This window comes from Tachyglossus aculeatus, chromosome 21, assembly GCF_015852505.1.
Source record: "Tachyglossus aculeatus isolate mTacAcu1 chromosome 21, mTacAcu1.pri, whole genome shotgun sequence".
NCBI classification, from domain to species: domain Eukaryota; kingdom Metazoa; phylum Chordata; class Mammalia; order Monotremata; family Tachyglossidae; genus Tachyglossus; species Tachyglossus aculeatus.
The window spans coordinates 83646131-83670777 of NC_052086.1; the positions used below are offsets into that span (position 1 = coordinate 83646131).

General features: G+C 42.2%; 2 non-coding genes and 1 pseudogene across 2 annotated transcripts; 2 read left to right on the forward strand and 1 right to left on the reverse strand.

Annotated features, from left to right (window-relative positions):
* Nucleotides 1-2458: 2458 nt before the first annotated feature.
* Nucleotides 2459-2596, reverse strand: LOC119943012. The gene has a single exon (XR_005455499.1). It is a non-coding gene; the product is annotated as a small nucleolar RNA SNORA7 (small nucleolar RNA).
* Nucleotides 2597-4645: 2049 nt separating this feature from the next.
* On the forward strand, nucleotides 4646-7988 carry LOC119942179 (annotated as a pseudogene).
* Nucleotides 7989-10932: 2944 nt separating this feature from the next.
* On the forward strand, nucleotides 10933-11069 carry LOC119943137. The gene has a single exon (XR_005455614.1). It is a non-coding gene; the product is annotated as a small nucleolar RNA SNORA7 (small nucleolar RNA).
* The last annotated feature ends 13578 nt before the right edge of the window (nucleotides 11070-24647 follow it).

Below are 24647 nucleotides of genomic sequence, written 5' to 3' on the forward strand. Positions count from 1 at the left end.
CCACTAACTAGCCACTGCCTAAGCAAGGAATGGAATGGAAATGCCTCCGCTTGACTCTCCCATCCATAGTCGAGACTGGTGGAGTCCTGGAAACTCTCCAGGTGTGACCCTGAGAGGCGAGCCATCCATAGTCCACTGCTTTTTCCAGGGTTTGTGTCCCAAATGGTCTGCAAATAACTGAACCCCATATCACTGAATAGGATTCACCAACTCCTCAATCTCAGGGGGCTAATATTCTCTCACTTTGCTACTCATCATTTTTGCTAGGAAATCATCACACTTTTGACACAACCCTACTTCAGAACCTACAAAGAGCCTAAAATCCTCCCAGACTAAGCCCTTCTTTTCCTCTGCTTCTCCTTCCCTTCCCATCACCCTGACTTACTCCCCCTGCTCTACCTCCATCCAGGCCTCACAGAACTTGTGTATATATGTACATATTCAATATTCTATTCATTTTATTAATGATGTGTATATATCTATAATTCTGTTTATTGATACTGATGCTATTGATGCCTGTTACTTGGTTTGATGTCATTCTTCCCCCTTCTAGAGTGTGAGCCCGTTGTTGGGAAGGCATTGCCTCTATTTGCTGTCAAATTTACTTTCCAAGCACTTAGTACAGTGCTGCCCGCAGTAAGCACTCAATAAATACAATTGAATGAATGAATGAATACAAAGGAAAAATAGGGCTTAACTGGCATCTTCACCAACTCTTATAACTCAACTGTCTCTGCCTTCCCAACAATATCGTCTACTGATGCCCAATATAAAGCCTTTTCACTTTCGCCTCCCACTCATGGGGGTGACACTAATGTAAAGGATCTTGTTTCTTCACTTACCTACAACTGGATAATATCACTTCCCCGCCAGAATGATTAAGGTGCTTCTGTGTTTTATATTGAAGTCATTCCCATCCTGAATCTTTCGCTCTACAGCCTGAAGAAGAAAGAAAATAAAAATGCTCTTCTGAGAGCCATGAAGTGAAAAATCTTTTCTATAGGGACACATCTCAGAATGCTAAACAAATATTGAATTGAACCAACCTCTTGTAATTATTAAATTCCTCCGCTTAAAAACTCTCCCCTATTTTGGAGAGCCCGCTACTTCTCTATCCATTGTTTGTTTTAACTGTGGACTATTTGGCCACTTATGATTCCACTACAGTATAGGAACTTGGAGTGTGGGATGTGTTTTTGTCAGTCTTTGATGGTAATTTGCCTCAATCAATGCAAATGGAATTGATGAAGTTGCTGTTCATACTATCCGTGTGGTGTCCCCTCTTCATGGTTATATTGATTCAATCATTCATCTGTATTTATTGAGCCCATACTGTGTGCACAGCACTGTACTAAGTGCTTGGGGGGCGCAATATAACAACAGACACATTCCCTGCCCACAGTGAGCTTACAGTCTAGAGGAGCTTACAGTTTAACAATATTGTGTTGACAATAACAACTCAGATATCACATCTTTGTCAACAGGCTGACATCCCTTTCTTTCCAGAGGCAATGTTCCAATCAATCAATCAATCAATAGTATTTACTGAGCACTTACTGCATGCAAAGCACTATACTAAGTGCTTCGGTGACTACGAGATAACAGAGTTAGTAAGATATGTTCCCTGCTCTCAGTGAGCTGACATTCTAGAGGAAGAGACAGACATTAATATAAACAAATTACAGATATGCATATAAGTGCTGCGGGGCTCAGAATAGGTGAGTAAAGTTTGCAAATCTAATGGCAACTCTCCAAATGCTGAACATGTCTTAGTGCAGTCCTTGGCCCAAAGTAAGTGCTTAACAAATGCACAACTATCATTATTGATAGTAAAGCCAAGCACTGTAGTAAGCACTGGGGTAACAATAATAATAATAATGATGGTATTTGTTAAGCGCTTACAATGTGACAAGATAATAATAATGATAATAATAATAACAAATACCATTATAATAATTATTATTAAGCACTGTACTAAGTGCTGGGGTTGATACAAGGTATTTAGGTCAAACACAGTCCCAGTCCCATGTGGAACTCACATTCTAAGTGGGAGGGAGAATAGTTATTGAATCTCCATTTTACAAATGAGGAAACAGGCACAAACAAGTTAATCAATGACATTTATTAAGTGCTTACTGTGTGTAAAGCACTCTACTGTCTAGTTGACAGACAAGATCCTCTCCCTCAAGGAGTTTACAATGTAAGGTAATAATGATAATAATTTCAGTATGTGCTTGTCTTCTCTTATGCTGTTGACTCATCTCTGACCCATAGCAATGCCACAGACCCCTCTCTCCCACGACCCACTTCCATCTGTAATCTTTCTGGTAGTGTAACCATAGAGTTTTCTTTGTAAAAATCCAGAAGTGGTTTACCACTGCCTCCTTCCGTGCAGTAAACTCGATTCTCTGCCCTCTTCTCTCTCCCACGCCGCTGCTGCCCAGTACAGTGAGATAAGACTTGTAGCAGATTTCATTCCACTCGCTAGCCACTGCCCAAGCTAGGAATGGAATGGATATGCCTCTGCTTGACTCTCCCTCCCATAGTTGAGACTGGTAGAGCATTGGAAACTCTCCAGATGCGACCTTGAGAAGGAGTGGTATGTGTTAAGATCTTATTGTGTGCTAGGTACAGTACTAAGTGCTGAGGTGGATACAAGCTAGTCGGGATTGGACACCATCTCTGTCCCACTTGGGGCTCACAGTCTCATTCCCTGTTTTACAGATGTAGTAACTGAGGCCCAGAGAAGTGAAGTGACTTGCCCAAGGTCGCACTGCAGACAAGTCGCACAACAGGCAAGTGGCAAAACTGCTATTAGAACTCTGTCTGATTCTCAGCCTCTTTATGTTCTTTTCACTTGGCCACTCTGAACAGCATTTGGTCCCTGCACCTCAGGGAGCAGAATTAAGCTACCCATCATCAGTGGATAGCATTTCGAGCAGGAGTTAGGAATTTGGACCTTAACTGAAGTACGATGTTAGTCTTTTTCAGGCTGTCAGCCCAGAGCATTCAGGAGCTCATTAAAGGGAGTCTTTGCAACCACTGTCTTGGCATAAAGTCCCTGCAAATTCAAAAATCTAGGACATTCTGTATGTAGCTGCCAAATTCCACACTTCGTAAGTGTCAGTCAGCAACACTGTGAACGTTATGGTGAAAAGCATTGGTGCAATGATTAACACCATTTGTGACAACAAAGGGTGTCCTTAAACACCTTTTATCCAGAACTCTGATAGCAGTTCCAACAGAGCATGACCTTCTGTTGATAATAAATTCGGGAAAGCCAAACCTGAGCATGATGACTCCCAGGTCTTCATGATTTACAAAAATCCTTTCGGGGTCAATGAAGACCATGTACAGGGCCTATTTTGAAAGATAAGTATCAAGGTCAATCATGCAAACCATGAGAAGAAGCATAGTCTAGTGGACAGAATGCAGTCCTGGGAGTCAGAAGGACATGGGTCCTAATCCCGGCTCTGCCACTTGTCTGCTATGTGACTTTAGGCAGGTCATTTTACTTCTCTGTGCTTCAGTAACCTCATCTGTAAAATGGTGATGAAAACTGTGAGCACCAAATGGGACAGGGACTGTGTCCAACCTAATTAGCTTGAAGCTTATATCCACCTCTGCACTCAGTACAGTGCCTGGAAGAGAGTAAATTCGTAACAAATAGCATGAAAAAAATTAAACCCCTTATTTCTACTGTATGAAGAAATTACAAGCTTATAGAACTTTTCAACAAAGAACACACACATGATAGTTTATGTCACAAGCCTGTTGCCGCACCTGGGGTTTATCTGTTTCATCCAACACATCACGTTTTCTCTAAATTGATGAATGTATCTGAAGAACATCCCCAAATTTGCCAATAGTGTCCTATCCAAAACACTGAGGGAAATCACACATTATGAAGAAACAGAGTGCACTTGGGATTATCTTGCTCTGAACATTTGTCTTTAAAAACTTTCTCATAATCTTACTTTGAAAATGACCCATGTGAGCAATTTAATCCCTGCCTCCCTACGGAGAAACAAGGCTTGTTTAGTTATTAACTATCTGTTGGAGAGATGCTCTGAGGCCATCAGCACTGTGTTGAACAAATCAGAATCTGACACTGCCCAGAATCCCTATAAATAATGCTGGCACGATCTTTTCTTGGAAATGGCTAGTGCTGCTCTAGATTTGATCTGAATATTTTATTTGCCCAGGGATAGAGGATAAGAAAGCACATGAAAAATGTATGACCAAAATTAAATCAAATGAGAAAAGATTTAAGTCACATGGCTCTGACAGTTCTTGGGAACTAAATCCATTTTGTCACCAAGGAAAATCTGCAATGGCAAACTAGTAGAGAGAAGTTTCTTTGGGAAAGTTATCACTTTACTCTGAATAACCCTATTCTTGGAGGGATGCATTTTCTTTAACCACACAATGATAATTCAGTGCTCACAAATGGGCGACAATTTGATATTATATTATATTAGTAGACAAAGAATTTTCTGATGGCATCCTTCTCTTTTTAAAGAACATCAGCATTTCTTTTAATGTATGGCATTTTTCTACTCATTCTCCTTTTGGAATGATCCCATTGAGTAAGGAGAGTTCGGATTTCAAGTAGACCATTTCCTTAACTCTGTCATATTGCCTAATGAGAATTGGCAGCTACTATAAAGGGTAAGAGATTATGTCTCTGCTCAGTTACAATTTTGTAGCAAATGTTCTATGATTGTGTATTGGTACCCTGGAAAGTTTCCATAATAACTAGGCTCTTGGAGTTTTGTAAAACGTCTTGAAATGGCAGCCAAAATCTAAATTAAAGTGAAACCCCTCCAAGTTTCTTTATGATGTATCCTCTCTGATTCATTTAAACAGGAGAACAAATTTGACTTCAGTAAATTGCAAATTTGAGGAAGGAGGATAAACAAATAAGCTTCACTGAAGAGATTTTTGCAAGTTAAAGCAATGTGTGTGATTTCTCAATAAAGTCATTTTTTTTAAAGTCTCAACTGAAATTTCCAGTGAGCTTCAGAGTTTACAATAATACAACTTGTATGATCATCATCATTAAAAGTGGTATTTATTGAGAGCTTACTATGTATAGAGCAATATACTAAGTCTTGGGAGAGTACAATTCAACAGCGTTGGTGGACATATTCCCTGCCCACAGTGAGCCTACAGTCTAGATGGGGAGACAGATATTCTTATAAATAAATGATTCATTATATATAATTTAAAGATACATATATATCTACAGGAGGTAGATCCCTTCGGCTCTGCTGTCATAATGGAAATTGTTTTGAGACTTGAGAAGGGAGAATAGGGATGCAATATCACCGCCAGCCCACGTTCATCCAAGATGGAGATTGCATTTAGCACTTGTGTGGAACTCCCGTAACCAGGCCTCAAAATAGCAAGGAATCAGTAACAAGATGGGGTCAGGGATGTATAGATGGCCTTCCCACGATTCTCTGGGGCGTACTCTCTACTCCCCTAATCTCATGCTTGAGGTGTTTCCTACATACCCGAGGCTAGCCATCTAGAGATAACAGAACTGGACCGTCTGTCAGTAGACAGATGTTCCATTCCTTGCTTCATTGTGAACTTGGAAGAGTTAATTAACTTCTCTGTGCCTGAATTTTCCTATCTGTAAAATGGGAATAAGATACCTGTCTTGCTCCAGCTTGGACTGTGAGCCTCATGTGGGACATGGATTAGGTCCCATCCGATGGCCTTGCATCTACTCCAGCACTTGGAACATAGCAAATGCTTAATAAATAATTATCAGTCTTTTAACCTAGGCTGAAACCTGTTGAAAGATGAGAAACCAGAAAAAGTAAATCAGAGGAGGAAATGGAGGGAAGAATCACATTCTAATACCTTTTTTAAGAGTAGGAGTTCACAGGGTGGGTAATAATATTATTTATTTAATAATAATACTAATAATATTTATAATGGTATTTGTTAAGCGCTTCCTTCGGCTGCCATCCCCCTGGACCCAGTAGCCTGAGTGGTCTATCTGTCTGTCTATCGCTCTCTGTCATTAATTAATTAATTCATTCATTCATTCAATTGCATTTACTGAGTGCTAACTGTGTGTACTAAGCACAATTACTATGTGTCAAGCATTGTTCTAAGTGATGGAGTAGACACAAGTTCATCAGGTTGGACACAGTTCCTGTCCCGCATGGGGCTCACAGTCTTAATCCCCATTTTACAGATGAGGTAAATGAAGTACAGAGAAGTTAAGTGACTTACGTAAAGTCACACAGCAGACAAGTGGTGGAGCCAATATTAGAACTCAGGTCCTTCTGACTCCCAGGCCTGAGCTCAATCCACTAGGCCATGCTCACTCCCATGGCCATCTTTTGTTCCCCATACACACACACACACACACACACACACACACACACACACACACACACACACACGCGCGCGCGCGCGTACAAACCCCGTTGTAAGTGCTGAACTCCTTATATTATCAGAACTTTGGGAACAGGTGAGAGAAAACTGAGTTATTGCAACATCGTTTTAATTCTATGTAGTTGCTCAATGACTCTGCAGTGCCGAAAGCTTTCTTCATTCAAAGTGAACATAAACGTCTCCCATCGCTGTTGCCTGAGAAGGGAAAACTTGGGCTTCTGTGAATTCCCTCTTCCCTTCAAGCACCGATATCAAACTAAATGTGATCAAATAGCAGTTTCCATCCCTAAGTATGTTTCTCTATTAATTCTCCGAATATCCCCCAAACTGTAGGAACATTTTTCCCCCTGAATTTCAATATGCATTTCTCACTAGAGGAGAGATGCTGGAGCCACTGGCTGCAGGAAATGACACCGGAATGGCCAACTTCATCCTCATGGGCCTGACAGATTCTCCAAGAGCTCAACTGGTCCTTTTCACAGTATTTCTCTTGATCTATATGATTTCTGCGGTTGGGAACCTAGGGCTGATCCTGATAATCCAGAAAGACTCTCAGCTTCACAGCCTCATGTATTTTTTTCTGTGTGGTTTGTCTTTTGTCGATCTGAGCTACTCCACAGCCATTACTCACAGAACCTTGGAGAATTTATTAACATCCAGAAAGAAATTCTCATTCATTGCCTGCTTTTTCCAAATGTATTTTTTCATTTCTTTAGCAGGAACAGAAAGCTATCTCCACTCTGCAATGGCACACGATCATTATGTAGCTATCTGTAACCCACTGCTTTATTCCTCTGTTATGTCCTCAAGATTATGCATGTGGCTTATGGTTGGGTCATTTGGAGTTGCTTTTACAAACTCCCTCAACTCAAATGTAATTTACCATTTTTTCTGTGATACCTCACCAATCTTGGTTTTGTCCTTCACTGACACACACACCACGGAAATCATGACGTTTATCTTACCTGGCTCCACCCTTGCAATGTCTCTGATAATGATTACAGTCTCTTACATGGCTATTATCTCTGCCATTTTGAACATCGACTCCACTGTGGGAAGAAAAAATACTTTCTCCACCTGTGCTTCCCACCTCACAGGAGTCACTATCTTCTATGGGACTCTACTCTTTACATACCTAAAGCCAAGTAAATCTTACTCCCTGGGTAAGGAATAGGTGGCTTCTGTTTTCTACACCATCGTGGTCCCCATCTTGTACCCCCTTATCTATAGCCTGAGAAACAAGGAGGTGAAAAATGCCTTGAGCAGGGTGATTCGTCTTTGCCTTATAATGATGTGGCTGGAAGCTGGACGAGAGGCAGAAGTCACTCGCTGGAGAAGGAAGGGGAAGTCATCAGGGCGGAGACCCCGGAGGAACGCTCTGGTCCAGGACCTCAAGCCCAGACTCTCTGTGTGACCTCCTCCCTACTTCTGGACCTCTCCACGGGCCTTCTCTCCGTCGGTCTCTTCTGCAGCTCCTGCCCATGCGGTCTGAGTCCGGTCACCACCACCACCTCCTGTTGCTACCCCTGGTTCCTCCAGGGTGGCACCAAGCAGGGATCAAACGACCTTAGGACAAGCTCCCATCCTGCTGATCTCCCTTGGCCCAAAGCAGCGGGGAGCTGGGGCAGCCTCATTACTTCACCCAGTCCTAGAAAGGAGAACACCAGCAAGGACCCTCAGATCAGAACCCCCATCTCCTCAGCCTTGTGTCCGGGGTTGTTCAGAAGAACCCAGCATCCCCCAAACCTCTGATAGGAAGATCCAAGAATGAGAGGAACAGGAGGTCCAGGTCATTCCCCACATCCCCCTCCTCATGGCATCCTTCATCCCAGAAACTTCAAGAAGCAAAACCTTGGCCCTGAATGACTTCACTGTGAAATCCATTCAGTGGGGCCACAAGAAGACAAAGTACTGTGTGACTAAATGGTGGGGATAGTCTTGTTGAATGAAGGCAACAGAGGTGTGTTGTATAAGCTTTTTTCTTGTAAAATTCAATGTCTTCTAGATTAGCCACCACTCAAGATGATTTCCTCCAACTGCTATGCTCCTTATTAGTTCCCTGACCTTCTTCTGCATGTTCTACGTGATGATGATGATTGATGATGATGATAATGTTTAGTGTTTACTAGGTGCTAAGCAGTGTTCTAAGTGCTGGGGTGGACACAGGGTTAACAGGTTGAATGCAGTCCCTGTCTCTCGTGGAGTTCACGGTTTTATTCCCCATTTTACAGATGAAGAAACTGAGGCACAGAGAAGTTAAATGACTTGCCCACGGTCACACAACAGACAGGTGGTGGAGCTGGGATTAGAACGCAGGTGCTTTTGACTCCCAAGCCTAAAAGGGGTCTTCTACCTCCATCTCCCATGTTTATGGGTTACTTCTGTTCCTAAAAGCGGCATCTAGGGTCTGTACTTCCTGCCTCTTAGAGTGTGAGTCCCGTGTGGGGCAGGTTAGCTTGATTATTTTGTGTCTGCCCCAGGTTTAGAGTATTCTTATTATAGGAACATAATCTCACAACAAAAACACTTCCATCTAGAAAGATGAATGCTAAGAAGGAAGCATGCTTGAAATCGATAAAAAATTGTCAAGGGTGAGGATGGAGTTGAATTTGTCATTGTTATTGATCAGATACTTGTCTTCTGTGTGTTCTTGGGCAAGTCACTTATCTTCTGTATGCCTCAATTACCTCATCTGTAAAATGGGGATTCAGACCTTGAGCCCCAGGTGGGGTATGAAGAAGCAGCATGGCTCAGTGGAAAGAGCACGGGCTTGGGAATCAGAGGTCATGGTTTCTAATCCCAGCTCCGCCACTTGTCAGCTGTATGACTTTGGGCAAGTCACCTAACTTCTCTGTGCCTCAGTTCCCTTGTCTGTAAAATGGGGATTAAGACTGTGAGCCCCGTGTGGGACAACCTGTTTACCTTGTTTCCCCCCAGTGCTTAGAACAGTGCTTGGCACATAGTAAGTGCTCTACAAATACCATTATTATTATATCGACTGTGTCCAAACTAATTAGCTTGTATCTACCCCAGTGCATAGTTCAGTGCCCGGCACATAGTAATTGCTTAACAAATAGTGCTCTGCACACAGTAAGCGCTCAGTAAATACGATTGAATGAATAAAATACCATTAAAATACTGAAACATGAAAAATGAAGAATATTCAGTGAAGTTGAAGTTGCTAATTCCTAGACAAGTGAAAATCAGTGATGTCAAGGGAAAAAATTACAGATGATTCAGGGCTCAGCAAGGATTTCTACAGATTCATGGGCTTGGTCCAGAGGAATTGTTAGGGGAAATGTTAGACGTTGGAAGGACATTCCATATGGGTAAATGACAAAGAAGCAATCATTGTTCTGTTCCAATCAATCAAACATATTTATCAAGTGTTAACTGTGTGCAGAGCACTATACTAGGAACTTGGGAGAAGACAGTATAAGAGAGTTGGTAGACAAATTCCCTGCCCACACTGAGTTTATAATCTAGAATCTTCTCCTCCAAGTACCATTTAGAGCCACCGTGTGGGAGAGGATACCAAGTTCGAAGGACCACCAGCATGATTCAATGTGACATTTTTGTCTAATTAATATAATAATTGTAAGGAAGCAAAACAAATAGCCAATTATCAATGCAATCATCATCCATTTCTTTGTCAAGTGGTATTTTTGTTCCTGAATAATTAAATATTAGAGTTTGTAAATGCTTGTCATGTCAACATTTAACTGGCCAAATACATTTCTATACTTTTTCAACAAAAATAAATCCTCAAACACATTTGGCTAAATAATCCTGTGATCTGCTCTCACTCAGTGGTGCAAAATTAAACCTATTACAGCACACAGCACCTTCATAGGCTATCTGAATTTCTCCAATAAGCCTTGGACACCTTCTGGCCCCCCTTGCTTGTATGCTATTGGAAAGAAAATTTTATATCAGTCTACTCTCTAGATGAATAATGTTCTTATTAAGCTTTAGTAATTTCCCAGTCTTTGCCTAATAAAGGTGAAAAATATTCAGTCTAAACTGGTTGAATCAGATGTCTCCCTATCTGAGTCCACCAGATTCGACTTAATAGTTGAAGAGCACAGGTGTTAAAGAATCGTCTCAATTATGACAAACATTTACCAAACTTAGAGGCTCTGAATTAAGTACTGGGGAGATTTTTATATGGAAGTGAATAATAATAATAATAACTGTGGTATTTTTGAGTGCTTATTACGTGTCAGGCACTGCACTAAGCACTGCAGTGTATGCAAACAAATCAGTTTGGCTACAGTCACCTTCTCACTTGGTGCTCACAGTCTTCATCTTCACTGTGCAGATGAGGTAACTGAGGCACATAAAAGTGAAGTGACTTGTCCGAGGTTACGAAGCAGACAAGTGGTGGAGCAAGGATTAGAAACCATGTTCTTCTTATTTCCAGGCCTGGGCTTTCCATTACACCACACAATCAAGTGATTGTACGATTGATTGACATGGTCCCTGGCCCTAGTTTGGGAGAGGTAATAAGTATGGACCCTCTCAGGTCGTACCTGGAGAGTTTCCAGTACTCTGCCAGTTTCGACAATGGGAGGGATTCTAAAACAGAGGCATGCCCATTCCATTCCTAGCTTGGGCAGTGACTAGAGAGTGGAAGGCAATCTGCTATAAGTTCAAAACTCACCTGTGCTGGGCAGCAGCAGCATGGTAGAGAGTCGAGGGCAGAGACTCTTTTACTGTATGGAAGGAGGCAATGGTAAACTACTTCTGCATTTTTACCAAGAAAACTCTCTGGATACACTACCAGAATGATTGCAGATGGAGATAGGGTGTTCTGGGAGAGATGTGTCTATGGTGTCATTATGCATCAGACACGACTCAACAGCATAAGACAGACAGAGAATAAACACGGAGAAATATATCAGTGCCTCAGAAACACAGGCTGAAGTTAAATAGTATAGCATTGGATGGAAGGAGGGAAAACTAACTGTCCAGTGGCCAACAGCCTTTAGCGTGAAATGCCCTAATGGGAGGAGGACTGATGTGCATTTCCAGGAGTCTATTTAGCCACAGCAAGAGCTACGCTGCCTCATCTACTTTGTGGATGGTTGTTGATTGGAGCACCTATCTTCACTGTCAAAATCTTTGGAGTCTTCACTTCAAAGCTAGGAGCCTGGAATTTATATGAAGTGAGACAAATTGGGTAAATGCATTCTTTCATTTTTGACAGGAAATAGGCAGGGCCAAGAGATTCCTAAACTCCTGCGATGTGGATCTCAAACACTTTTCCCCTCCCCATCCCATCAGTCAGTCAGTCAATCACATTCATTGAGTACTTGCTGTGTGCAGAGCAGTGTACTGAGGATTTGAGAGGGTCCAATATAACAAGCACATTCCCTGCCCAGACAAACTTACAGTCTAGAAGGGGAGACAGACATTAATACAAATAAATAAATTACAGATAGGTACATAAGTGCTGTGGGGTTGGGAGGAGGGAATGAATAAAGGAGCAAGTCAGGGTGATGCAGAAGGGAGCCTAAGAGAAGGAAAAGAGGGTTTAGTCAGGGAAGAGAGGTACCGTCAGTAAGTCTTTGAAATGGGGGAGAGTAATTGCCTATCAGATAAGAAGAGGGAGAATTTTCCAGACCAGAGGCAGGATGTGGGCAAGAGGTTGGTGGCAAGATAGATGAGAATGAGGGACAGTGAATTGGTTAGCATTAGAGGAGTGAAGTGTAACTGGGATACATCTAATAATCCTACCACCACCTCCAGCGGTGAAAAGGAGAGGGAAGAAACAGGAGGAGAAAATTGCTTAATCTTCTCAGAGGCAAATACCACAGTGAATTGAAAATTGGACCCTGATGATTCAGAATTAAACATTCAAAAACCCATGTATAGCGTCGGCCTAATGATGCAACATATACAGCATGTTAGAGCATATTGTAATGAGAAGGGAATTCAAAATAAAATACTCATTCTATCAGTCAATCAAATTTATTGAACACCTACTGTGTGCAGAGCACTGTACTAAGGGTTTGGGGGAGTACGATAAAACAGAGCTGGTATTCTCATTCTCTATCCACAATGAACTCAGTCTAAAATGATGAAATAACAAAACTAATACCCAAGAGTCCATTTCACTTAACACTTCAGGCAGCCTCAACTTTCAATGGGAAAGATATTTTTAAGGATATTAAAGTGTAATACAGAACTATGAAATGTCTTGGAAAGTTCTTCGTAAACAATTCATTCAAATCCTATTTGCTCTTTAGCTCTGCAGCTAAAAGATCTATCTCTAAGTCCTAAAGACTTGACCTCTTCTGAGTTTCCCTATCTATCATAGATCTAGTGAGTGTTTGATGGATTAAAGAGAGGGAGAGTTGGGGTTGGGGGGAATATTTCATTAACGTTGTTTGAAAGGTTACTGAGGGGCTGGAGAGGAGGCCAGAGTGAAAAACACCTCATCTTCTGAGGGAAGGAAGAGGAGGACAGAGTGACCTACAAATCAAAAATATTTTTTTTTTCTGCCTGTTCCAGTCATATTTAGAATGTTGACTCCACATTGTTCATTTGAAAAGGAGTCATTACTTTTGAAATGTGCATAGCTCTCTCTGAAATTACCTATTAAGCATCGACTTAAATAATAATGATGACATTTATTAAGCCCTTACTATTTGCAAAGCACTGTTCCTTAGCACTGGGGAGGTTACAAGGTGATCAGTTTGTCTGCCGGGGAGCTCATAGTTTTAATCCCCATTTTACAGAGGAGGTAACTGAGGCACAGAGAAGTTGAGTTGCTCAAAGTCACACAGCTGACAATTGGCAGAGGGGGGATTTGAACCCATGACCTCTGACTCCACAGACTGTGCTATTTCCTCTGAGCCACGCTGCTTCTCTAAATGTCCATCGTGGTACTAGAAGCTTGGGGTTATACTCAGGAAATATGACATTCAGTCGTTAAAATGGAGTGAAAATGAAAATAAACTTGTGTGAATAAGTAAATTAAAATCCAATGCATAATCCTTTAATTAATGAAAGAGGGGCTCCTAAACCTGTATATTGTCACTTCTGGTTTTTCTTGTCCCTGTTAGTTATTCAATTCCCATTCAGCTCACTTAAAACTGATAGCTACGACCTGTATTTAATATGTCAATCTGCATCTTTCCATTAAACTCTCCTATGCATAGAATTTAGTGATGTTATCTATTTAAGTTGTTATCCCCAATGAGGGAAGAATTGGATTATCATACCTTGTATTTTTTATATAGCAATTTTTTCCCAAGATATTTTCACATTAGTTTTGTTCCTACCCATTTCTATAAGGTAGAGTCAGATAATATTATTCCCATTTTATATGAGGAAACCAAGGCATAGAGAGACTGAAGTGACATACCCCAGGTCACTCAGCAAGTCTGAAGCAGAGCTGGGTCTAGAGGTTGGTTCCTCATATTTCTGGATCTTTGTTTTTTCCACTGCACCATGCTACCTCACATTTGAAATAATAATGATACTGACATTTATGAAGTGCTTACTATATGCAAAGCACTGTTCTAAGCTCTGGGGAGGTTACAAGGTGATCAGGTTGTCCCACGGGGGGCTCACAGTTTAAATCCCCATTTTACAGATGAGTAACTGAGGCACAGATAAGTGACTCACCCAAAGTCACACAGCTGACAACTGGCAGAGCTGGGATTTGAACCCCTGACCTCTGACTCCAAAGCCCGTGTTCTTTCCACTGAGAGAACTTCTCAGTGCTTCTCAGCTGCTTCTCAGTACTTGAAAATACTTGAACTAAACTGGAATAATGAAAATCCTTCCAGGCCCACTTTTTTTTTTTTTGGCTCGTATTTGATTAGAAAAGCTCTTTATTTTAATCTAGGAAGAAAAATAATCTGACTATTCAGTAAAACTGAGTATGAAACAGGCACTTTCATAACCCTTTTTAATAGTCGGGGAATGACAACCAAGGAATTATTTTTTCTTTGGTGTGATGTATTAGGGGAATTGGGGTTCTACTGACATTAGCAAGAAGAATGAAATAAATTGAAGATAGATAGATGGGTGGATAGGTCGTATCCAAACTCAACTTCAAAAACTGTTGTTTCAGGTAAGGAGGAATCAGATACGACTAATGCACTTGGCAAGTTATAAATAGTCAAACTGATCTATGTGACTGTTTTCCCCATCCATCCCAGAAGGACAAAACCTTGTTCTGTAGTGATTAAAACTCTGCCTGTGGCATATAATGAGATTGGAGGGGGAGGGACAGCCCGGAAAACAGAGGAATGTGATTCTGAGGGTGCAAGAACTACATCATCATCATCATCAATCGTATTTATTGAGCGCTTACTATGTGCAGAGCACTGTACTAAGCGCTTGGAAAGTACAAATTGGCAACATATAGAGACAGTCCCTACCCAACAGTGGGCTCACAGTCTAAAAGGGGGAGACAGAGACCAAACATACTAACAAAATAAAATAAATAGAATAGATATGTACAAATAAATTAAATAAATAAATAAATAGAGTAAAAAAAATATGTACAAACATATATACATATATACAGGTGCTGTGGGGAAGGGAGGGAGGTAAGATGAGGGGATGGAGAGGGGGACGAGGGGGAGAGGAAGGAAGGACTACATATATAAAGCAATGATGGGAATCTTTTTAAAAATGACTTTTGCCTTTACAACTTTTCCAGTCACTGAAAGACAGTATATTTGTTTTTCAACTAGGGAAAAAACAACATTTAGAAGCAGAGTTCCTTTTTCCTTGGATGGTCATGATATCAACAGAGTTGAAACACAGTTTAATGCAATCACAGTTGTGAAACCCTGATGTCTGCAACAGCTAAACATATTTTCAGCTATCACATATTTTCTTATGGATTAATAGTTTTAATTTAAAAAAGGTATGCAGATGTCAAATAAACCAACAAAGTCTAGAAGTTTGGATCTTTTTTTGAGGGGGGAGGGTGAAGTACAGAGTGTCCTTCAGTGGGAGACTTTCCAAAGAGAACTTTCCAGGAAGTTATTTGGATCCCCTGATTAACTCTTCTTCTGGTAAGTCTCATATTCAAAAGGCATGAAATTGATGTAAACAGAAACGAATTAATTTCAAAAATAAGAAAAGACTTTTGGGTGTAAAGCGATATATTTCCTTAGCATCCCTAGATATTATTGATTTTGTCTAAACTTGATATGATTTACTATTCTCTAATCATGAGAGAGAATTTTCATAATTCAGTGCCCCAACACCAATCAGAAATCTCACCAGAAGGAATGCTTTTTTAATCCACTTTTTCCTTTATGCACCAGAGTCCTCAATGGCTTTCATGTCCAATATCAATATCCAAAACCGCTTTCTTTATTCCTCCTTCAGCAGATTTCAGACGTTGAGGAAAATGACTGAAGGGAACAGCACATTAGCGACTCACTTCATTCTTGCAGGACTGACGGAATCTCCAGATCTGCAGCTGATCCTCTTTATTGTATTTCTCTTCACATATGCTATCAACCTGGAGGGGAACCTGGGAATGATCGTGCTTATCAGGCTAAGCTCCCGACTTCACATGCCCATGAATTTCTTCCTCAGCAACCTGTCCTTCATCGACCTGAGTTATTCTTCAGTCATCACGCCCACAACGATAATGAATTTATTAATAGCCCAGAAGACCATCTCTTTCTTCGGGTGCTTTGCCCAGATGTACTTTTTCGTTGCTTTAGCTGGCGTCAAATGCTTTCTGTTTGCTGCGATGGTTTATGACCGTTATGTACCCATCCTCAGCCCACTGCTTAACATGGTTGTGATATCCTGGAGAGTTTGTGCCTGGCTCTTGGCTGGGACATATTTAGTCACCACCATCAACTCTCTGGTCATTAAAGTTTTTTATATCTGGATTACCATTCTGCAAGCTAAATCTCATCCATCTCAAATCTAATCTCAAGCGCTTGTACAGTGCTCGGCACACAGTAAGTGCTCAATAACTACGATTGAATGAATGACTTTACTTCTCCTATTTTTGTCCTGCAAGAACACACTTGAGACAGAAATTTTCATATATATTTTAGGGGGTTTGACACTTGTTCCATCTCTGATCATCATTTTCTCTGCTGTCTTGAAGACACATTCTAAAGAGGGTAGGAAAAAAGAGTTCTCCACCTGCGGCTCCCATTTGATGGGGGTTATGTTATTCTATGGGACAATGATCTTTGCTTATTTAAATCCAAGTAAATCCTACTCTTTGGATAGGGACCAAGTGGCCTCTGTGTTCTATATCATTATGGTCCCCGTGTTGAACCCCCTTACCTGCAGTTTGAGAAACAAAGTAGTGAAAATGTCTTCAAACAAGTGATAAATAGGAAAATAGTTCAATAGGAAAGGTAATACTCAAACCAACATTAAGCAACTACTAGCGCTGCCAATCAAACTATTCATTGTGAGTTGTCAGCAAGTTCTTTTTCTCTATTCTATATGTTTTATATCCAACTTATTCATGGTTCTGTAGGATTCCCTATCTTTTTACTAGGGTGACATTCTGTTTCTTGCCAATGTTCATTCCTTTAACTTGGTAGCTAGGAAACTGAAAAACCCTGAAATTCAAACTTTAATCAATCATGTGCCTTCTTAAGATGGACACCATATTGTTCTTGGCAATGGGGAAGTTAAAATGAAGATGTAAGATATGGTCTGCTGGCTCAGGCAACAAACAAAAAGTTTTCACTTCTTCTTAATAGCAACTAAATTTCATACCTCAACCCAGAGACCAGTTCAACGGGTAAAGTCACAGGAGCCCAGAAGGGTTCTATGTCTCATTTCTCTATTAGGATGTTGGGAAACATAGCTTGATTCCTGGAAGAAGCAACAACTCTCAACTTCTTCAGTGGACTAAATTCCAGGTGGTTTTACCCTTATAGGCAAGGAGCACATCTACCAACTCGTATTGTACACTGCCAAGTATTTAATATTGTACTCTGCACAAAGTAAGCACTCAATAAAAAACCCTGATTGATTGATATTAAAATGATTCCTGCGCTCAGAATACGAATGATGTTTTAAAGTGCTAAATCATGGGATTAATGTTCTGAGGAATCAATCAGTGGTATTTATTCAGCTTACTATATGCAGAACATTGCTTGGAACAGTACAATACAATGGAGTTGGTGGACACATTCCCTTCCCACAAAGAGCTTATGGTCTAGAGGGATAAAGGGGGAGAAGGCATCAGAAAATTCAGGGAAGATTAAAGATTCAGAAGTTAAACGATTCAGATGGTTACAAATTGTTTGCAGTTCAAAAGAGAAGCAGCATGGTGTAGTGGATAGAGTATGAGCCTGGAACTCAGAAGGTCATGCGTTCTAATTCCTGTTCTACCACTTGTCTGCTGGGTGACCTTGGGCAAGTAACTTCCGGTCGTTCATTCTCAGTCGCTTTTGCAGGCTCCTCCTCCCCCTCCCATCCCCTTACTGTGGGGGTTCCCCAAGGTTCAGTTCTTGGTCCCCTTCTGTTCTCGATCTACACTCACTCCCTTGGTGACCTCAATCTCTCCCACGGCTTCAACTATCATCTCTACACTGATAACACCCAGATCTACATCTCTGCCCCTGCTCTCTCCCCCTCTCTCCAGGCTCGCATCTCCTCCTGCCTTCAGGACATCTCCATCTGGATGTCTGCCCACCACCTAAAACTCAACATGTCCAAGACTGAACTCCTTGTCTTCCCTCCCAAACCCTGCCCTCTCCCTGACTTTCCCATCACTGTTGATGGCACTACCATCCTTCCCGTCTCACAAGCCCGCAAACTTGCTGTCATCTTCGACTCCGCTCTCTCATTCACCCCTCACATCCAAACCGTCACCAAAACCTGCCAGTCTCAGCTCCGCAACATTGCCAAGATCTGCCCTTTCCTCTCCATCCAAACCGCTACCCTGCTCGTTCAAGCTCTCATCCTATCCCGTCTCGACTACTGTATCAGCCTTCACTCTGATCTCCCATCCTCCTGTCTCTCCCCACTTCAATCCATACTTCATGCTGCTGCCCGGATTGTCTTTGTCCAGAAACGCTCTGGGCATGTTACTCCCCTCCTCAAAAATCTCCAGTGGCTACCAATCAATCTGCGCATCAGGCAGAAACTCCTCACCCTGGGCTTCAAGGCTCTCCATCACCTCGCCCCCTCCTACCTCACCTCCCTTGTCTCCTTCTACAGCCCACCCCGCACCCTCCGCTCCTCTGCCACTAATCTCTTCACCGTACCTCATTCTCACCTGTCCCGCCATCGACCCCCGGCCCACGTCATCCCCCGAGCCTGGAATGCCCTCCCTCTGCCCATCCGCCAAGCTAGCTCTCTTCCTCCCTTCAAAGCCTTACTGAGAGCTCACCTCCTCCAGGAGGCCTTCCCAGACTGAGCCCCCTCCTTCCTCTCCCCCTCGTCCCCCTCTTCATCCCCCGGTCTTACCTCCTTCCCTTCCGCACAGCACCTGTATATATGTATATATGTTTGTACATATTTATTACTCTATTTTACTTGTACATATCTATTCTATTTATTTTATTTTGTTAATATGTTTGGTTTTATTCTCTGTCTCCCCCTTCTAGACTGTGAGTGCACTGTTGGGTAGGGACTGTCTCTATGCACTGCCAACCTGTACTTCCCAAGCGCTTAGTACAGTGCTCTGCACACAGTAAGTGCTCAATAAATATGATTGATTGATGGATTGATTGATTTACCTCATCTGCAAAATGGGGATTGAGGTTGTGGGCCCCACACTGGACAAGGGACTGTGTCCAATCTGATTTGTTTGTATCCACTCTAGTGCTTAGTACAGTGCCTGGCACACTAGTATGTGCTTAACAAATATAATAATAATAATAATAATTTTCTCTTTAATCTTATTTCATGACAATTTCTTGAGAGAGTAAAGAACTGTGCACTATATTATTCATGGGGAAAAATAATTGGCTATTTTGAAGCAGAATTGAGACTTTATTACTCTCCCACAACGTTGGTAACAGTGTTGCCTCTCCCAAAGAGATGTACTTCTGGCTTCCTTCCCACCAGCTGCAGACTCTGGCCATGATGTGGTAGGCAGATACTGCATTCCAGAAGCCAAAAGACTTTTTGAAAGATAACGTGGCCTAGTAGATAGAACACAGGCCTACAAATCAGGGGGATCTGGGTTCTAATCCCAGCTCCGGCACTTGTCTGCTGTGTGACCTTGGACTAGTTACTTAACTTCTCTGTGCCTCTGTTGCCTCATCTGTAAAATGGGATTAGGACTTTGAGCCCCATATGGGACAGGGACTACAGTGCTTAAAACAATGCTTGACACATAGTATGTACATAGCAAGTATCATTATTAGTGTTATTGTTATTATTATTATGAAAAGACCTGGTGCAGTTTCAGAAAGGCTGCTGGGCATTTCTTTGACCTGCTTTGAAGTTCAAGTCAATCTTAGAGGACTGTTCTAGATAGTTATTCAATCTTATTTATTGAATGCTTACTATGTTCAGAGCACTGGACTAAGTGCTTGGGAGAGTACATTACAACAATAAACAGACACATTGCCTGCCCACAGTGAGTTCACAGCCTATCCCTTCTAGACTGTAAGCCTGTTGTGGGTGGGTAATTTGTTTACCAACTCTGTTATACTGTACACTTCCAAGCAGAACAGTGCTGTCAATACAGTAAACACCCAATAAATATGATTGACTGATTAATTGATTGATTATTCTGGCCCATCTGCCCTAACGGTCACCTCCAGCTCAATCGAATCCCATCGGACCAGAGGCCCCCTGACAGACTATTGTGATTCGGGGAATTCTGAGGTGGGACATTCCGATTGCTCTAGAAGAAAGCCTGAGGAGACAGATGACATTAGTTACCCACTGAAGCCAACTGTTGCTTAGTGGAAAGAGCCCAGACCTGGGAGTCAAAGGACCTGGGTTCTAATCCTGCCCTGTCAATTGCTTCCAGTGTGACCTTGGTCAGGGCATTAACCTCTCTGTGTCTCAGTTTACACAACTGTAAAATGGGGTTTAAATTCCTGTGCTTCCTTCTACTTTAACTGTGAGCCCCATGCAGGACAGGGGCCGTGTCCAACCTAATTAACTTATACCTAACCCAATGTTTAGAACAGTTTGTGACATATAGGAAGTGCTTAACAAATACATTAAAAATACCTTCTTCTAGTTCCACCTCACTAGTAGCAGTAATTATGATAAATAATATTTATTAAGCACTGGCTGTGTGCAGAGCACTGTACTCGGCACCACTAGCTGACAAAATCCTAGAATTTAATAATTTGCCAATCCTTGTCAGTGGATCGAAAAAGAGTGTTGATCTAACCTGGCTCCACTGCCTGCCTGCTGTGTGACATGGGCAAGTCACTTAACTATTTTATGCTTCAGCTACCTAATCTGTAAAATGGGGATTAAATTCTCCTCCCTCCCATTAAGACTGTGAGTTCCATGTGGGACAAGGACTATGTCCAACCTTATAATAATAATTATGGTATTTGTTAAGCACTTACTATGTGCCAGACCTAGTACAGTGTTTGATCATTTAAAGAAGACTACAAGAGCCATTTTAAAAAATCTTGATTTAGCACCAAGAAAGCCTGTCAGCGTTTGCTGTTTCTGGAACATACAGGGCTGATATTTGAATGAAAAAGTATTAAAACATGGCAACCCACCCATCTCTCCAAATGTAAGCTTACTCAAGACACTAAGCTTCTTGGAGGCAGGGAATGTGACTGTTTATTTTCATATTATATTCTTCCAAGTTCTTGGTACAGTGCTCTGCACAGAGGAAGTGTTCAATAAATACGAATGAAGGTGGAGTCACACCTCTGAGTGTGAACTATATTGGATGCCAAACTGGTGTTAGTGTGAAGGGAATTAAGAAAGCTTTCTGTCACCAGCAGATTCCTGAAAGCTGTTTCCAAGGCTGATTTGAATGTTGTGCATTTAAGGTGACTGTAGTGGACAGAGAATTCAGGTCATTCGTAGAATAGTGAGGGCTGTACACACACTACAGTCTGGGCTAGGGCATTCAGAAGAGAGTTTGCTCATCCTGAGCAGAAACTTTGGGAATATCAGACCAAGAAGCATTACAAGTGAACACATCAGTACTGTGAAAGAACAGACTTATACGCACAATATGGAATGGATTTTCATTCATGCATCAGCTTTGTCAACAATACCCATTTGCTTAACTGGATGTCAATAGGACCTGTCATTTTCAAATGCGAAGACACGATTCTCTTAGCCTCTTTCCCTCTCCCAGATTTGTGAATGTATGTGTTCCATTAAAAATTCAATTTTATTTATTTTGGTTCTGTGGTTCACGGATATATCTGTGCCTGCCTCTCCCACTAGAGTGTAAACTCCTTGTGAGAAGGAAATGGAGTTTTGCCCTTTTGTCTTTCCCAAACCCTTAGTAGAGTGGGTTGAATTCAGTATACACCATTACTCTTGGACATTTTACTATTTATCTGTCAACATTCAGTGAGGCTTGAAGCAATTGAGCATACAATAGTTGTGGTATTTGTTAAATGCTTGCTATATGCCAAGCACTGTACTAAGAGCTGGGGTGTATAAAGGCAAATTGGGTTGGAGACTTTCTCTATCCCATGTGGGGCTCACGGTTTCAATCCCCATTTTACAGGTGAGGTAACTGAGGCACAGAGAAGTAAAGTGATTTGTCCAAGGTCACACAGTAGACATGTGGTCGAGCTGGGATTAGAACCTATGACCTTCTGACTCCCAGACCCAAACTTTCTTGCTAATATAGGCCCAAATACAATACACTGAATATTGCTGGCCTAATTGAGAGCCCTCACAGAAAACAGTAACATTGAATTAAAATGATTTTTAATGTTCCACTCCACACTTCAGGATATGATAGGAACCCTCTTACAATATAATTCAAAGTTCCTGCATTAAATCAGAAATTACATTTACCTAGAGAGTTCAAGGAAAAGAGATATCATTTCGACTTCTGAGTCCTTGTACCTTTCTCTTTCCACACTCTTGTCAGGAACACTGCCTTCCAAAGAGGAGCATACAGGCCCCATCTCCCCTACCCATGCCCAGAATATGTCCCAGTTCTGCTGCAACAGAAGCTAAGTAGAACAGGATCTTCCTAAAATTTTATAATTATCATAGTTCTATCTGTTAAGTGCTTACTCTGTGCCAAGCACTGAAATAAGCGCTGGGGTAGATACAAGACATCAGTTTGGATACAGTACGTATTCCTCGTTGAGTTCACAATCTAAGTAGGAGAGAAAATATTCATTTAATCGTATTTATTGAGCACTTACTGTGTGAAGAGCACTGTATTAAGCGCTTGGGAAGTACAAGTTGGCAACATCTAGAGACGGTACCTACCCAACAGCGGGCTCACAGTCTAGAAGGGGGAGACAGACAACAAAACGGAACATATTAACAAAATAAAATAAATAGAATAAAGATGTACAAATAAAATAGAGTAATAAATACGTACAAACATATATACATATATACAGGTGCTGTGGGGAGGGGAAGGAGGTAAGGCGGGGGGCATGGAGAGGGGGAAAGGAAAGAGGGGGCTCCGCTTCCCTCCTGACTCCGGCTCCGGGATATTCCTGTTCCGGGTGAGTCCGGATGCGTGCGCTCCCGGCCTGTGCGCGCATGCGCGCTCTGCTTTCCTCCTGACTCCGGCTCCCTGTGACTCCAGTTCCGGGTGATTCCGGATTCGGACGCTCCCGGCCTCTGCGCGCATGCGCGCTCTGCTTCCCTCCTGACTCCGGCTCCGGGTGAATCCAGTTCCTGGTGATTGCGGACGCTACTGGCCTGTGCGCGCATGCGCGCTCGGCTTCCCTCCTGATTCTGGTTCCAGTTCCGGGTGATTCCGGATGCGGACGCTCCCGGCCTGTGCACGCATGCGCGCTCCTCTTCCCTACTGACTCCGGCTCCGGGTGATCGCGGACGCTCCCGGCCTGTGCGCGCATGCGCACTCCGCTTTCCTCCTGACTCCGGCTCCCTGCGAATCCAGTTCCGGGTGATTCCGGATTCGGACGCTCCCAACCTGTGCGCGCATGCGCGCTCCGCTTGAAGACTGTGATCCCTACGTGGGACAACCTGATCACTTTGTAGACTCCCCAGCGCTTAGAACAGTGCTTTGCACATAGTGAGCGCTTAATAAATGCCATCATTACTGTTATTATTAGAGAAGCAGCGTGTCTCGGTGGAAAGAACATGGGTTTGGGAATCAGAGCTCATGGGTTCTAATCCTGGCTCCACTACATGTCTGCTGTGTGACCTTGGGCAAGTCACTTAACTTCTGTGAGCCTCCATTACCTCATCTGTAAAATGGGGATTAAGACCGTGAGCCCCACGTGGGACAACCTGATCACCTTGTATCCCCCGAAGCGTTTAGAACAGTGCTTTGCACATAGTAAGTGCTTAACAAATGCCATCATCATTATTATTATTAATCTCATCATTCCATGATTTCCCAGCGGGGATGACAATGAAAAGGAATAAAACTGCCACATAGTAGAACAGCTCCAGCACATTTGTCAACCTTTTAAGAATGAAATTGTCACAAATGTGCCATTTTCTGTCACCTGCTCTGTGATAAATATAGAATGTGAATTGATGCTGAAGTGAACATTTTAAAGGGAGCTTCTGAGGCAGCCTGAGGGAATAGCATTTGTTCTGACTGACTTGGATGTTTGGGGTACTGATGTAAGTTGTGGATGCTGTTGGTTGAAACACAGGTTGGGCCACAAGGAAAGGCCTTTCGCTTGCTTGATAGGAGTTTAAACTCCATGCCCAGTCCAGGAGCCTTGCTTGGACATCTCCTCCAAGAGGCCTTCCCAGACTAATCTCTTTATTTCCCCTATAATAATAATAATAGTATTTTCCAAGTGCTTGCTAAGTGCCAAGCACTGTTCAAAGCTCTGGGGTGGGGTAGATGCAAGGTCATCAGGTTGTCCCACATGGGGCTCACAGTCTTAATCCTCATTTTACAGGTGAGGTAACTCAGACACAGAGAAGTTAAGTGTCTTGCCCAAGGTCACACAGCAGATGAGTGGCAGAGGTGGGATTAGAACCCATGTCCTCTGACTCCCAAACCCGTGCTATTTCCACTAAGCCACGCTGCTTCCCTTTCCTCCTTGCTCTCTACATCGAGTGTGCACTTGGCTGTGTAAATCCAGTGTTTATGTAAATATTCTTCTACTCAACTCTTTCCCCTATCCCTAATGTTG